Genomic DNA, 13,922 nt, shown 5'->3' with positions numbered 1-13,922 from the left:
TGTATCGGGATATTATACAGAGAGGCAGTATGGGGGATATTGTACAGAGGGGCAGTGTGGAGGCGTACTATTCAGAGACAGTGTGGGGTGTATTATATAGAGGGGTAATGTGTGGGGGATATTATACAGAGAGACAGTGTGGGGGTGTATTATTCAGAGGGGTAGTACATATTGTACAACCATGTTGCAACTTTTCAGGAAGTTTTACTGGTTCCACCCCCATCCCCAATAGTAATATAGCCCATGACCTCGCCCACTTGGCTAAAATAACTAGTTCTATATAGGGGAGAGAGGGCCATGTCACAGAAACAGAGAAAAGCAGGGACAAAAGAAAACCCACGCCAGATTCAGTATAACTGCGATATTTACCTAGGAGACAAAAAAAAATGATATATTCATGGCAGTGACCGCTGTGGGCTGAGGCTGAAGAGAAGGATGTGTCCCGTGTGAGGGGCAGCACTGAGCAAATATCCCGCGCGGCCGCACTGATAACACAGCACAGCCATCCACAGAGCCCGAACAGGTCACGAGGCGCGCTCCACCAATCAGTGCATGACGTGAAGCTCCGCCCCCACTCCATCCTGGACCTGAGTGTTCGCTGCAGTGTCGCCGACTGCAAATGCTGGAGGTCGCGCTGCCGTAAGTGACCGAGCGCTCTTCGGGTAGGAGTAGAACGCTGCTAGTGCAGGAGTGTGGGAGAAGGGGGCGGCCTGTAGAGGGCAGCACAGCGGGCGGGAATCTTCCTTCAACTGGAGAAGGCAAGCGCACTTCCAATGCTGTGTGGCTACCAGTGTCCCTACGCCATACAGCCGCCAGGGGGCGCTGCTGTGTGCGGTGCTTACAGGAGGCTGGTGGCGCCGGGCATGTTCCTGGTCAGGTGACTGCATTTACCGGGTGAGCTCGGGTAGGAGGGCGCAGTGGGTTAGATCCGGTGTCTGGAGCTTTTGGACACGTGTTTTGCCGTTTCCTGTTTGTTTTCTTGCCTTTAGAAGCAGTTATGATCTCTAGTAGGCTATATACACACGCTGCAGTACTAACTGCAACCAAAACCGCACCTTGTCACAGAGAGCCTGCAAATGTAAGGCTCTGTGCGCACTAGAAAAGTGATTTTTCTCAAGAAAATTTCTTGAGAAACTAATGGGAGTTGAAGATTACCGCACCTGCGGTAAAAAACGCACCAAAACCGCGGGAAAAACGCATGCGTTTTTGCTGCGGTTTTTTATGCTGAACTGCAATAAATAATATAGATAATCGATAGACAGATAATGGATAGCGGGTAAGATGGATAGATGAATAGATGAGAAAGACCTCTATAATGTCCCAGCCCCCTGCATATTCTAAGCTGGCACCCTTTAGTGACTTTCATGTGGCACTAAAGGATGCCTAGCCTTGTATTTAGCTAAAAATTAAATAATTAAAAAAAAAAAGACGTGAGGTCCCCCCATCTTTTGTAGCCAGCTAGGGTAAAGCAGACGGCTGCAGCCTGCAAACCACAGCTGCCAGCTTCACCTTGGCTGGTAATCCAAAACTGAGGGCACCCCACGCTGTTATTTTACATTAAACAAATAATTTAAAACAAAAAATGTTGGATCCCCTCAAATTGGATCACCAGCCAAGGTAAAGTGGACAGCTGGGGTCTGATATTCTCAGACTAGGGAGGTCCACTGTTATTGGACACTCCCCAGCCTAAAAATAGCAGGCCCCAGCCGCCCCAGAAGTGGCGCATCCATTAGACGTGCCAATCCTGGCGCTTCGCTTCGGTGGCAAACGGGGTAATATATGGGGTTGATGCCAGATGTGTAATGTCACCTGGCATCAGGCCCTGGGGTTCGTGATGTCACGCGTCTATCAGATACCCGACATCACCAACCCAGTCAGTAATAATAATGATAAAAAAAAAAAAAAAGACGACAAAAAAAGTTTTATTTGAAAAAACACTCCCCACATTCCCTCTTTCACCAATTTATTGACAAGAACAATCAAATCCGGGTCTGGCGTAATCCAATAAGGGGGGGGGGGCCCACGGCGATCCATACCATAGTCAATGTCCCAGTCAATGAAGAACAGAAGGTTCCCCATTGTCTGGGAGAGCAGTGCAGTGACCTGAGCTAACATCAATAGGTCAGCCCAGGTCACTGCAGGGGATGACGAGCGCTGCCAGGAGGTTAGATGAGATCATTACCTGCTGTGATGATCTCCTGCAGTCCTGCCATCAGCGCTGTCACTGCCTTCTATGCCCGCCACGTTGTCAGCAGTATCGCGAGAGCCCGTGACACCACTAGTGACAGTCTCGGGCCGCGGGCATAGACGGCAGTGATAGCGGTGACGTCAGGAGGCAGGAGATCGTCACCGCAGGTAATGATCTCATCTCACCTCCTGACAGCAGCGCTCGGCATCCCCGCGGCTGCCAGCACTGCAGGGTGACAAGCTGCTGACACTGCTGGCAGACACTGACACACTACAGGGCAGGCAGCCGCGGGGCCGGAGCAGGACACAGACTGCACGGGCACCTGGAGGTCACACGGAAGTGCTTCTGTGCGGCGTCCAGGGAGTGTGACGTCTGTGTTTACTCTGCTCCGCTTCCTCTTCTGTCATAATGACATCACTCCCTGCAAAACCGCAGGCAGCGATGAACATTACCGCAGGTAAATCGCGGCTATACTGGGGGTATACCGCACATCATTTGCTACCTGCGGTATTTCGCGATTACATTACAGTGAATGGAGTGAAATACCGCGGGTACCTGCGAAAAAGAAGTGACATGCACATTTTCTCAAGAAAATCTTCAGAAAGAATTTTCTTGAGAAAAAAACGCAGTGTGCGCACAGCTATTTTTTTCCCCATAGGTTTTGCTGGGAAATGTCTGCAGAAAGATCACAAGCATTTCTCAAGAAATTTCCGCAGCAAAACCGCGGGTAAAAACGCCTAGTGCACACAGGGCCTAAAAAACAGCTTGTAATCATGGTGCGTTTTTGTTACATAGTTACATAGTTACTAAGGTTGAAAAAAGACCTAGGTCCATCTAGTTCAACCTTCCTCCACCAGTTCTACACTTGGTCACTAAGTCATTTATAACCAACAATGTTGTGTGTAGTGAGGAAATCATCCAGCCCTTTTTTGAAAGCTGTTATAGTATCTGCCATTACTACCTCTTGTGGTAGTGTATTCCACAGTCTGACTGCTCTAACTGTAAAGAACCCTTTCCTATTTAGCTGTCGGAATCGCTTTTCTTCCACTCGCAGTGAGTGCCCCCTGGTCCTTAGTACTGTCTTTGGAAGAAATAAGTCATGTGCCAGTCCTTTATATTGACCACACATGTATTTATACATATAAATGAGATCTCCTCTGAGACGTCTTTTTTCTAAGCTAAACATATCTAACTTTTTCAACCTGTCATCATATGGGAGGACTTCCATTCCTTGTAATAGTCTAGTTGCCCGCCTTTGAACTGACTCTAACTTCTGAATGTCCTTTTTAAAATGTGGAGCCCAAAACTGGATCCCATATTCCAGATGTGGCCTTACAAGTGATTTATAGAGGGGTGATAATACGTTGGGATCACGGGATCTAATCTCTCTTTTTATACACCCTAGAATCTTGTTTGCTTTTGCAGCTGCTGCTTGACATTGAGTGCTGCTGCTCAGCTTATTTGTAATGAGAATACCCAAGTCCTTCTCCTGTTCTGTAGTCCCGAGTTTACTTCCATTTAATGTATACGCAGTTATAGGATTACCCCGTCCTAGGTGCATTACTTTACATTTATCAACATTAAATCTCATTTGCCAAGTATCTGCCCATTCTGATATCTTATCCAGATCTTTTTGTAATATTGTACTATCAAGGTCAGTTTTTAATATCCTACATAGTTTGGTGTCATCAGCAAAGACTGACACTTTACTATCAATCCCATCCACAAGGTCATTAATAAAGAGATTAAACAGAATCGGTCCTAGCACAGATACCTGTGGCACCCCACTGCTGACTAAAGCCCATTTAAAGAATGTACCATTTATGACTACTCTTTGTTTCCTATCTTTTAGCCAATTCCTTACCCAGTTGCATATAGTTTCCCCTAGTCCTTGCTTCTGGAGCTTTAGTATAAGCCTATTGTGTGGTACAGTATCAAATGCCTTTGCAAAGTCGAAATAAATCACATCAGCTGCATTACCAATATCCAGGTTTGCACTTACCCCCTCATAGAACCCCAACAGGTTGGTTAGACATGATTTATCTTTCATGAATCCATGCTGTCTGTCAGTTATTATATTATTTTCTGCAACATATTTTTGCATGTCATCCCTTAAAATGCCCTCAAAAACTTTGCATACTACTGATGTCAGGCTTACTTACTTACTGTTAATGCATTTTTTTTTTATTAACCCCTTCACGACCATGGACGGATCTTTCCGTCATGGATTGTGTCCCGGTAAGCCCCGCCCCCTGCGGGCAGGCGGCGTGGATCGGCACACATATCAGCTGTTTTCAACAGCTGACGTGTGCCTACATGTTCCGAGTGGAATCGCATTCCACCCGGAACATTAAACCCCTTAGATCTCGCTGCCAAAGTCTGGCAGCGAGATCTATATGCGCGCGGCCATGTTTTTTACTTACCGCCGCCCCCTCCGGACGTCACGTGAGTGATCACGTGACGTTCGGTGGTTCCATCGTAGCACAGGGTCATGTGATGACGCCTGATGCTATGAAGTTTCTCTTTCATTCTTCCTCGGCACGGAGCAGAGGCAAAAAGAAAGTGACTGAATCTGCTGTTTACAGCGGTATAGCTGTGATCAGCAGATAGCGATCAGCAATCGGATTGCTGATCGCTATAGCCCCCTAGGGGGACTAGTAAAATAAAATAAAAAAAGTAAAAAAAAAGTTTTAAAAAATTAAAAAAAAACAAAAAACCTAAAAGTTCAAATCACTCCCCTTTCCCCCCCATTGAAAATTAAAGGGTTAATAAATAAATAAATAAATATACACATATTTGGTATCGCCGCGTTCAGAAATGCCCGATCTATCAAAATATAAAATCAATTAATTTGATTGGTAAACGGCGTAGTGGCAAAAAAATTCCAAACGCCAAAATTACGTTTTTTGGTCGCCGCAAGTTTTACGCAAAATGCAATAACAGGCGATCAAAACGTAGCATCTGCGCAAAAATGCTACCATTAGAAACATCAGCTCGAGACGCAAAAAATAAGCTGTCACTGAGCCATAGATCCCAAGAAATAAGAACGCTACGTGTTTCGGAAAATGGCGCAAAACGTGTGCCACTTTTATTGGACAAACTTGTGAATTTTTTTTAACCCCTTAGATACAAGTAAATCTATACATGTTTGGTGTCTACAAACTCGCACCGACCTCAGGCATCATACCCACACATCAGTTTTACCATATAGTGAACACCGTGAATAAAACATCCCAAAAACTATTGTGCCATCACACTTTTTTTGCAATTTTTCCACACTTGGAATTTTTTTGCTGTTTTCCAGTACACCATATGGTAAAACTTATGGTTTCATTTAAAAGTACAACTTGTCCCGCAAAAAACAAGCCCTCATATGGCAAGATTGACGGAAAAATAAAAAAGGTTACGGCTCTCGGAAGAAGGGGAGCAAAAAACAAAAACGCAAAAACGGAAAGTGCCCCGGGGCTGAAGGGGTTAAAGGAGAAAAAAATATGATAGAATAGATAATAAGAAAGAAATAACAGAACAGCTTAAAGGGAACCAAACTTCAGGATTTTAGTATATAAGGTGCAGCCAGTGCAGTTCTGGCACTATCAGGCACATTGTGTACATACCATTAGTGGGCAGCTCGGATGTTTAGGCTGTGAAATCCAACTTTATAAAGTTTGAAAATTCATCCACTTTTTGATTGACGTGTGCACCTCTCCAGATACACCTTTTACCGATTAGCTGTAGCAGACGATATCGTAGCAGACGTCTGCTGCAACTAATCGGGGTAAGATCAGCTGTTTTCCAGTCCTGTTGTGACACCGCGCGCGCTCCCGCGGTCACGAGATTTGAAGAAGCGAGGGTGCATGCGCCGCCCTCTCATGCACAATACTAGGTACTGCGGGCTTCAGAAACACGGCGATGGAGATAAGCGCTATGCGCAGGCGCCAACTCCGACGCCGTGTTTCTGAATAGAGAAATTTACATACAGCCAGAGAGAGGGAGGAACAGTCGGCGGGCGGGGGGGGGAGGGTGGGGGGCAAGAATCATGTGCATAACCCGCCCGGACATTATCTGGAGAGGTGCGCACGTCAATCAAAAAGTGCATGAATTTTCAAGCTTTATAAAGTTGAATTTCACAGCCTAAACACCCGAGCTGCCCACTAATGGTATGTACACAATGTGCCTGATAGTGCCAGTACTGCACTGGCTGCACCTTACAGTCATATGAAAAAGTTTGGGCACCCCTATTAATGTTAACCTTTTTTCTTTATAACAATTTGGGTTTTTGCAACAGCTATTTCAGTTTCATATATCTAATAACTGATGGACTGAGTAATATTTCTGGATTGAAATGAGGTTTATTGTACTAACAGAAAATGTGGAAACCGCATTTAAACAAAATTTGACCGGTGCAAAAGTATGGGCACCCTTATCAATTTCTTGATTTGAACACTCCTAACTACTTTTTACTGAGTTACTAAAGCACTAAATTGGTTTTGTAACCTCATTGAGCTTTGAACTTTATAGGCAGGTGTATCCAATCATGAGAAAAGGTATTTAAGGTGGCCACTTGCAAGTTGTTCTCCTATTTGAATCTCCTATGAAGAGTGGCATCATGGGCTCCTCAAAACAACTCTCAAATGATCTGAAAACAAAGATTATTCAAAATAGTTGTTCAGGGGAAGGATACAAAAAGTTGTCTCAGAGATTTAAACTGTCAGTTTCCACTGTGAGGAACATAGTAAGGAAATGGAAGAACACAGGTACAGTTCTTGTTAAGCCCAGAAGTGGCAGGCCAAGAAAAATATAAGAAAGGCAGAGAAGAATGGTGAGAACAGTCAAGGACAATGCACAGACCACCTCCAAAGACCTGCAGCTTCATCTTGCTGCAGATGGTGTCAATGTGCATCGGTCAACAATACAGCGCACGTTGCACAAGGAGAAGCTGTATGGGAGAGTGATGCGAAAGAAGCCATTTCTGCAAGTACGCCACAAACCGAGTCGCCTGAGGTATGCAAAAGCACATTTGGACAAGCCAGTTATATTTTGGAAGAAGGTCCTGTGGACTGATGAAACAAAGATTGAGTTGTTTGGTCATATAAAAAGGCGTTATGCATGGAGGCAAAAAAACACGGCATTCCAAGAAAAGCACTTGCTACCCACAGTAAAATTTGGTGGAGGTTCCATCATGCTTTGGGGCTGTGTGGCCAATGCCGGCACCGGGAATCTTGTTAAAGTTGAGGGTCGCATGGATTCAACTCAGTATCAGCAGATTCTTGACAATAATGTGCAAGAATCAGTGACGAAGTTGAAGTTACGCAGGGGATGCATATTTCAGCAAGACAATGATCCAAAACACCGCTCCAAATCTACTCAGGCATTCATGCAGAGGAACAATTACAATGTTCTGGAATGGCCATCCCAGTCCCCAGACCTGAATATCATTGAAAATCTGTGGGATGATTTGAAGCGTGCTGTCCATGCTCGGCGACCATCAAACTTAACTGAACTGGAATTGTTTTGTAAACAGGAATGGTCAAAAATACCTTCATCCAGGATCCAGGAACTCATTAAAAGCTACAGAAAGTGACTAGAGGCTGTTATTTTTGCAAAAGGAGGATCTACAAAATATCACTTTTATGTTGAGGTGCCCATCTTTTGCATCGGTCAAATTTTGTTTAAATGCGGATTGCACATTTTCTGTTAGTACAATAAACCTCATTTCAATCCAGAAATATTACTCAGTCCATCAGTTATTAGACATATGAAACTGAAATAGCTGTTGCAAAACCCCAAATTGTTCTAAAGAAAAAAGGTTAACATTAATAGGGGTGGCCAAACATTTTCATATGACTGTATATACCAAAATCCTGATGTTTGGTTCCCTTTAATACAGGGATAGCTAGCTTGGACAGCTGTTTTTGTTTTTTTTTTTTTTTTTACTTTTTTTTTTTTTTTTTTTTTTTAGAAAACAGAATTGCAGTTCCCCCTCCCGTTTTCCATATGCAGCACAAGAACAGCTGCAGGCTGCAACCCTCAGCTGTAACTTGGCACGGTGTGAAAAAATAGAGGGAACCCCACACTGTGTTTTTTTTTTTTTTTTTTTTTTTTTTTTTTTTTTAAATTTGATTTATTTAAAAATGATAAAATTATGTGGGTCCCCCCCATGTTTCTAAAACCAGCCAAGGTATAGCAGACAACTGGGGGCTGATATTATTAGGGTTGGAAGGGCCATGGTTATTTGGCCCTTTCCAGCCTAAGGCTATGTGCGCACGTGTGCACTCTGCACCGCACACAAAAGGTCTGCTTCAGATTGCAGCTGAAAAGCTCCGTTCTGAAGCACCTGGTGCCTGCAGAATTTGTGCGCTCTGCATGCTGCCTCTGCCTATAGACAGCATGCAAAGCGCACAAAAGAAGTGACATGTCACTTCTTAGAACGCACGCTTCGGGCAGCAGCTGAATCGCTGCGTTCTAATACGCCACATGCGCACGTGTCCTGCATAATCTTCATAGATTGTGCTGGGGACGCAGGACGCATGCAGTTACGCTGCGGTGCAGAACGCAGCGTAACTGCATGCAATACGCACATGTGCGCACATAGCCTAATAGGCTGGCACAGTGGCTCAGTGGTTAGCACTGCAGTCTTGCAGCGCTCGGGTCCTGGGTTCTAGTCCCACCAAGGAGAACATCTGCAAGGAGTTTGTATGTTCTCACCGTGTTTGCGTTGGTTTCCTCCGGGTTCTCCGGTTTCCTCCCACACTCCAAAGACATACAGATAGGGAATTTAGATTGTGAGCCCCAATGGGGAACACTGTTCCTGATGTATGTAAAGCGCTGCGGAATATGTTAGCGCTATATAAAAATAAAGATTTTATTTTATTTAATAGCAGCCCACAGCTGCCTCAGAAGTGGCGCATCCATAAGATGCTACTAAGCCCTAGATTAATGATGACAGGCGTCTGAGACCCTCCCCATCATTAATCTATAAATTAAAGTAAATAAACACAAACACCCCAAAAATCCTTTATTTGAAATAAAAGACAAAAAAGCACCCTCTTTCACCACTTTATTAACCCCAAAAACATTCCTGCAGGTCTGACGTAATCCACATGAGATCCCACAAAGTTTCCAGCACTGCTACATCTGACGCTCACAGCAAGCGCCATAGAACATGTCTGCCCACTGTGAGCTCCAACACAGCAACTGAAGTGAGTCGCGCTATCAGCGGTGACGTCACTCAGCCGCTGCCACAGCAGGAGTCTTCCACCTATGACCGCAAATCACCTGAGTGACCGAAGAGAGCAGCAGTCAGCGGTGACGTCACTCAGGTTAGCCGCAGTCACAGCTGGAGTCCTCCTATGACAGCAAATCAGGCGGTGAATGAAGTTAGCCGCAGGTGGAGGACTCACCTGAGTGATGTGACCGATGATCATACCTCGCAGCGTGCATTCATGTGATTATCATCTGCAGATGGAGAGATTCACTCCAGGACAGTCTTTATTTATCCTGGAACAATGTGGGTGATCTGCGTTTTTGTGACAAAAACACAAGTACCACGCACGCAAAACGCAGCAATTTAGTAGCATGAGTTTTTCCTTGCGTTTTCATCCTCTCATTGATTTCAATGGGTGAGAAAACTTGACAAAAACGCAAGAAAAATGTACATGCTGCTTTTTTTTTGTCAAATGGTTTTGACAACTGCAACGTGCACACAGCAAATCTGAATGCTCAGACTTTGCTGGGAAGTCAAAAGTCAGAACTTGCTGACAAGAACGCTGCACCAAAAACACGACAAAATGTGGCATAAAATGCAGCGTGCGCATGTAATCTTAAGGGTATGTACCCATGATCAGGAATAGCAGCGTTTTGCTGAGTCCAAAATGCTGCATTGTACAGTAGAAGCACAGTGTTTGGGATCTTTAGAAATCACATGCCCAATGTACTTTTTTCTGCAGCGTAAACTGACCTGCTCAGCTTTTTGAGCCACAGCATATTGATTTATGCTTGCGGAGATGTGTGTGTTCTCAGTGGGGAGAAGACATTGAAGGTCTGCAGTGCCTAGATCCCTGATCGTTGGCACTGACACTTTTCCGCAGGAAAGGACACGCTGTGTCCAGAACGTAGTGTGTGCGGACCGTGGGCACATGCCTTAAGGGCTCATGCGCACGTAACTGCTAAATATTCTGCAGCGATTTGACAGCACATGTGCGCTTCAAATCACTGCAGAAACACTGCATAATGGATGCAGTTTTTTTGTAAAAAAAAAAAAAAAAAGCCAATTTCATGCGCTCGGGATGCTGCCCCCACCATAGACAGAGTGGGAGCTGCATCCAGAACGCACAAATAATTGACATGCTGCATTTTTGAACGCACGGATTTGGGTCAAAATTTTAGCACCCAAATCGCTGCGTTCAAAAAAGCAACGTGCGCATGTCTCATGCACAATCTACATAAGTATGTAAGTACGCAACGTGCGCATGAGCCCTTATGGGTAATAATTAATAAAGATATTGGGCGGCACGGTGGCTCAGTGGTTAGCATTGCAGTCTTGCAGATCTGAGGTCCTGGGTTCGAATCCCACCAAGGACAACATTTACAAGGAGTTTGTATGTTCTCCTTGTGTTTGCGTAGGTTTTCTCTGGTTTCCTCCCACACTGCAAAGACATACAGATAGATGCTCGTAATCTGCATTTCCTATGGGGACAGTGTTCCTTATGTATGTATAGCGTTGTGGAATATGTTAGCGCTATATAAAAATAAAGATTTATTTATTTTTTTTTTAGATTTGCAAAAAAAAACAAAACACTCATGACTGCTTTAACTGTGGTGCAGTCAGATGTAAGTGGCGTTATGTAATTTCCTGTCACATAAAAACGTTTTCTGATTATTCCCATCCACGCCTGGAAACCGTTTTGTTTGTAACCAGATGATGGGAGTCATGGTAGAGGCATCCTGGGTTATATAGTAACAAAACAAATGTATGGTGGCAGAGAAGCAGCAGATAATAAAGCCCTATGCAAAAAAATAAGGAAAAAAATATAGATATATTGTTTTATTTTTTTTTTCCTCCATTTGGAAACAGTGGTAATATAGGTGCTTGTTCCCAAAAAAAAGGACACTTTTTATAGAAATCCTATGTGCTATCTAGTGTAGAATCCAAAATAACTAAAGGAAAGCAGCAGCTCTGGCTATTTAAATGAGGGTGTGCATGTCTCTATGGACGAGATCCACAAATCAACAAATACAGAGCGTGAGACAGCACATGTAGTGAAATAAACCTATGCTGAACAAAAGTAGAAACACAACACTTTTGTTTTTGCTCCCATTTTTCATCAGCTGACCTCAGAAAAAGTCTTAGATCTTCTCTGCACAAAAGGCCTTTTTCTTTTAAATTTGTCTAAATCTGTTAGGCCTCTTTCATATGTCCATGCAAAACAAGGACAATTTCATGGACTGTGTTGAAGGTGCGTATGGCCCTCCATGTGCCGTGAGTTTGAGACACGTGTGTTCTCCGTGTGCTATCCATAATAGCACACGGAGAGCAGGAACATTTTACTCACCTATCCCCGGTACTGCTGCTTCCAGGTCTCCAGTGCAGTGAATATTCATGAGCATAATGAGCAGGCCTGGAAGCAAGCGACAACAGTGCTTAAGACAGGTGAGTATAGAAAATAATTTTATTTCAAATAACACTTGTTTTCTTCGGTACATGTCACACTGATCAGATCAGTGTGTGCGCCGTGTCACATCAGTGCTGCCGGAGAAAAACGGACATGTCGCTGTGCGGAGCACACCAGAATGCATGTGCTCCACACGGACAAACGTCTGTGAGAAGACACAGATGTGTGCACAGACCCACTGATTCTAATGCGTCTGCGTATGTCCGTGTCTCCGGTACGTATGAAAACGGATGTCATACGTACCGGAATCACAAACGTGTGAAGGGGGACTTAGTGAGCATTTTTCCTTTGCTAAGATAATCCATCTACCTCACAGGTGCGGCATATCAAGATACTGATTATTCAGCATGATTATTGCACAGGTGCGCCTTAGGCTGGCCAAAATAAAAGGCCACTTTAAATGTGCAGTTTTATCACACATAACACAATGCAACAAATGTTGTATGTTTGGAGGAAGCGTGTAATTGGTATGCTGACTGCAGGAATGTCCACCAGAGCTGTTGCCTGTGAATTGAATGTTCATTTCTTTACCATAAGCAATCTCCAAAGGTGTTCAGAGAATTTGGCAGCACATCCTACCGGCCTCACAACCTCAGACCAAATGTCACCACATCAGTTCAGGAGCTCCACATCCAGCATCTTCACCTCCAAGATCGTCTGAGACCAGCAATCCCGGACAGCTGCTGCAACAATTGGTTTGCATAACCAAAGAACCATGTCAGAGAACCTTATCTGGATGCTTGTCATCTCCATCAGGGTCTCCATCTGACTGCAGTTTGTCATTGTAAGTGACTTGAGTGGGCAAATGCTCACATTCAGTGGCATCTGGCATGTTGGAGAAGTGTTCTCTTCTCGGATGAATCCTGGTTTTCACTGTACTGGTCAAATGTCAGATTTACAAATGGTGGTTACACCAGACACTGGTTTTCTGACCTCAAAACGTTCCCTCGACCACCCTAATACTGTAAAACTGCATGTTTTAGAGTGGCCTTTTATTATGGCCAGCCTAAGGCACACCTGTGCGATAATCATGCTGTGTAATCAGCATATTGATATCCCACATCTATAAGGTGGATGGATTATCTTGGCTAATGAGAAGTGCTCACTAAGGCCTCTTTCACACGTCCGTGTCTCCGGCACGTGTTTGGTCCGCTTCCTCACGTATCGGAGACACGGGCACACGTAGACCCATTTAAATCAATGGGTCTGCACTCACGTGCGTATTCTGCCATGGACCGTGTGTACGTGTGGAGCATACGTGTGCCTGTGTGCTCCACATGTAAACATGTCCGTTTTTCTCCGGCATCATGGGTGTCACACGGAACGCAAACGGACCACACGGAGGTGTTCCATGTGACACGCACCAGAGAAAACACACGTGTCTGAGAAAATAATAAAAAAAACTTTACTCACCTTCTCCAGCATTGCTGTCTCTGCCGTTGCTGTTACTTGCTTCCGACCGCCGCTCATTGCATATTCACTTCACTGCAGCCGGAAGCAGCAGCAGCGGGGAGTCGGCAGGAACGAAGATCAGCACCATGGACAGCGACGCCAGGGACAGGTGAGCAGAAAGTTCCCGTTCTCCGTGTGTTATCACGGATAACACACAGAGAACACACGTGTGCCATAAATACGGCTCACGGAGGGCAAAACGCACATTTGACACGTCCGTGAAAAACATGCGTGGTTTTTCACGTACGTGTGAAAGAGGCCTAACACAGATTTAGGCAAATTTGTGAACAATATTACAGACTAAAAGGTTTTTTGTGTCATGATGGGTGAACCCGGACTGTAAAATTCAGGATCCGTACAGGATGCCTAGTATCCGTGCACCAACCCCAAACATGGAGTTCTCAGGGAACTCCATGAACCTATCTGGATTCGGCCATCCAGATAATTGAAAAGAAAAAAAAAAAAAAGGAAAAAGAACATAGGGAATAAAGCAGGAGCGTTATACTTACTGAGTCTTCCACGCAGCTGTAACACTAGTTCCAGGTCTGCTCATTACCCTCGTACATACTCCCTGCTTCCCCTGCCCACTGGCAGTCTCGGCATCGGGTTGC

At 44.6% G+C, this 13,922-nt stretch overlaps 1 protein-coding gene across 3 annotated transcripts in view; it reads left to right on the top strand.

Moving 5' to 3' along the window:
* Positions 1 to 13,922, top strand: part of MPPE1 (metallophosphoesterase 1) — a 299,670-nt gene that overhangs the window by 172,636 nt on the left and 113,112 nt on the right. Inside the window, exon 1 of one of the 3 annotated variants that reach the window (XM_075314562.1) lies at positions 557 to 639. The exons of the other annotated variants lie outside the window; for them this stretch is intronic. The gene's annotated coding sequence lies outside the window, so the exon portion shown is untranslated. Of the gene's footprint in view, positions 1 to 556; positions 640 to 13,922 lie in introns of those variants that run through there. 3 annotated transcript variants of the gene reach the window in all.

Source organism: Anomaloglossus baeobatrachus, chromosome 6, assembly GCF_048569485.1.
Source record: "Anomaloglossus baeobatrachus isolate aAnoBae1 chromosome 6, aAnoBae1.hap1, whole genome shotgun sequence".
NCBI classification, from domain to species: domain Eukaryota; kingdom Metazoa; phylum Chordata; class Amphibia; order Anura; family Aromobatidae; genus Anomaloglossus; species Anomaloglossus baeobatrachus.
The sequence above is the reverse complement of the archived record's forward strand: the minus strand, read 5'-3'. Positions and strand labels throughout refer to the sequence as shown.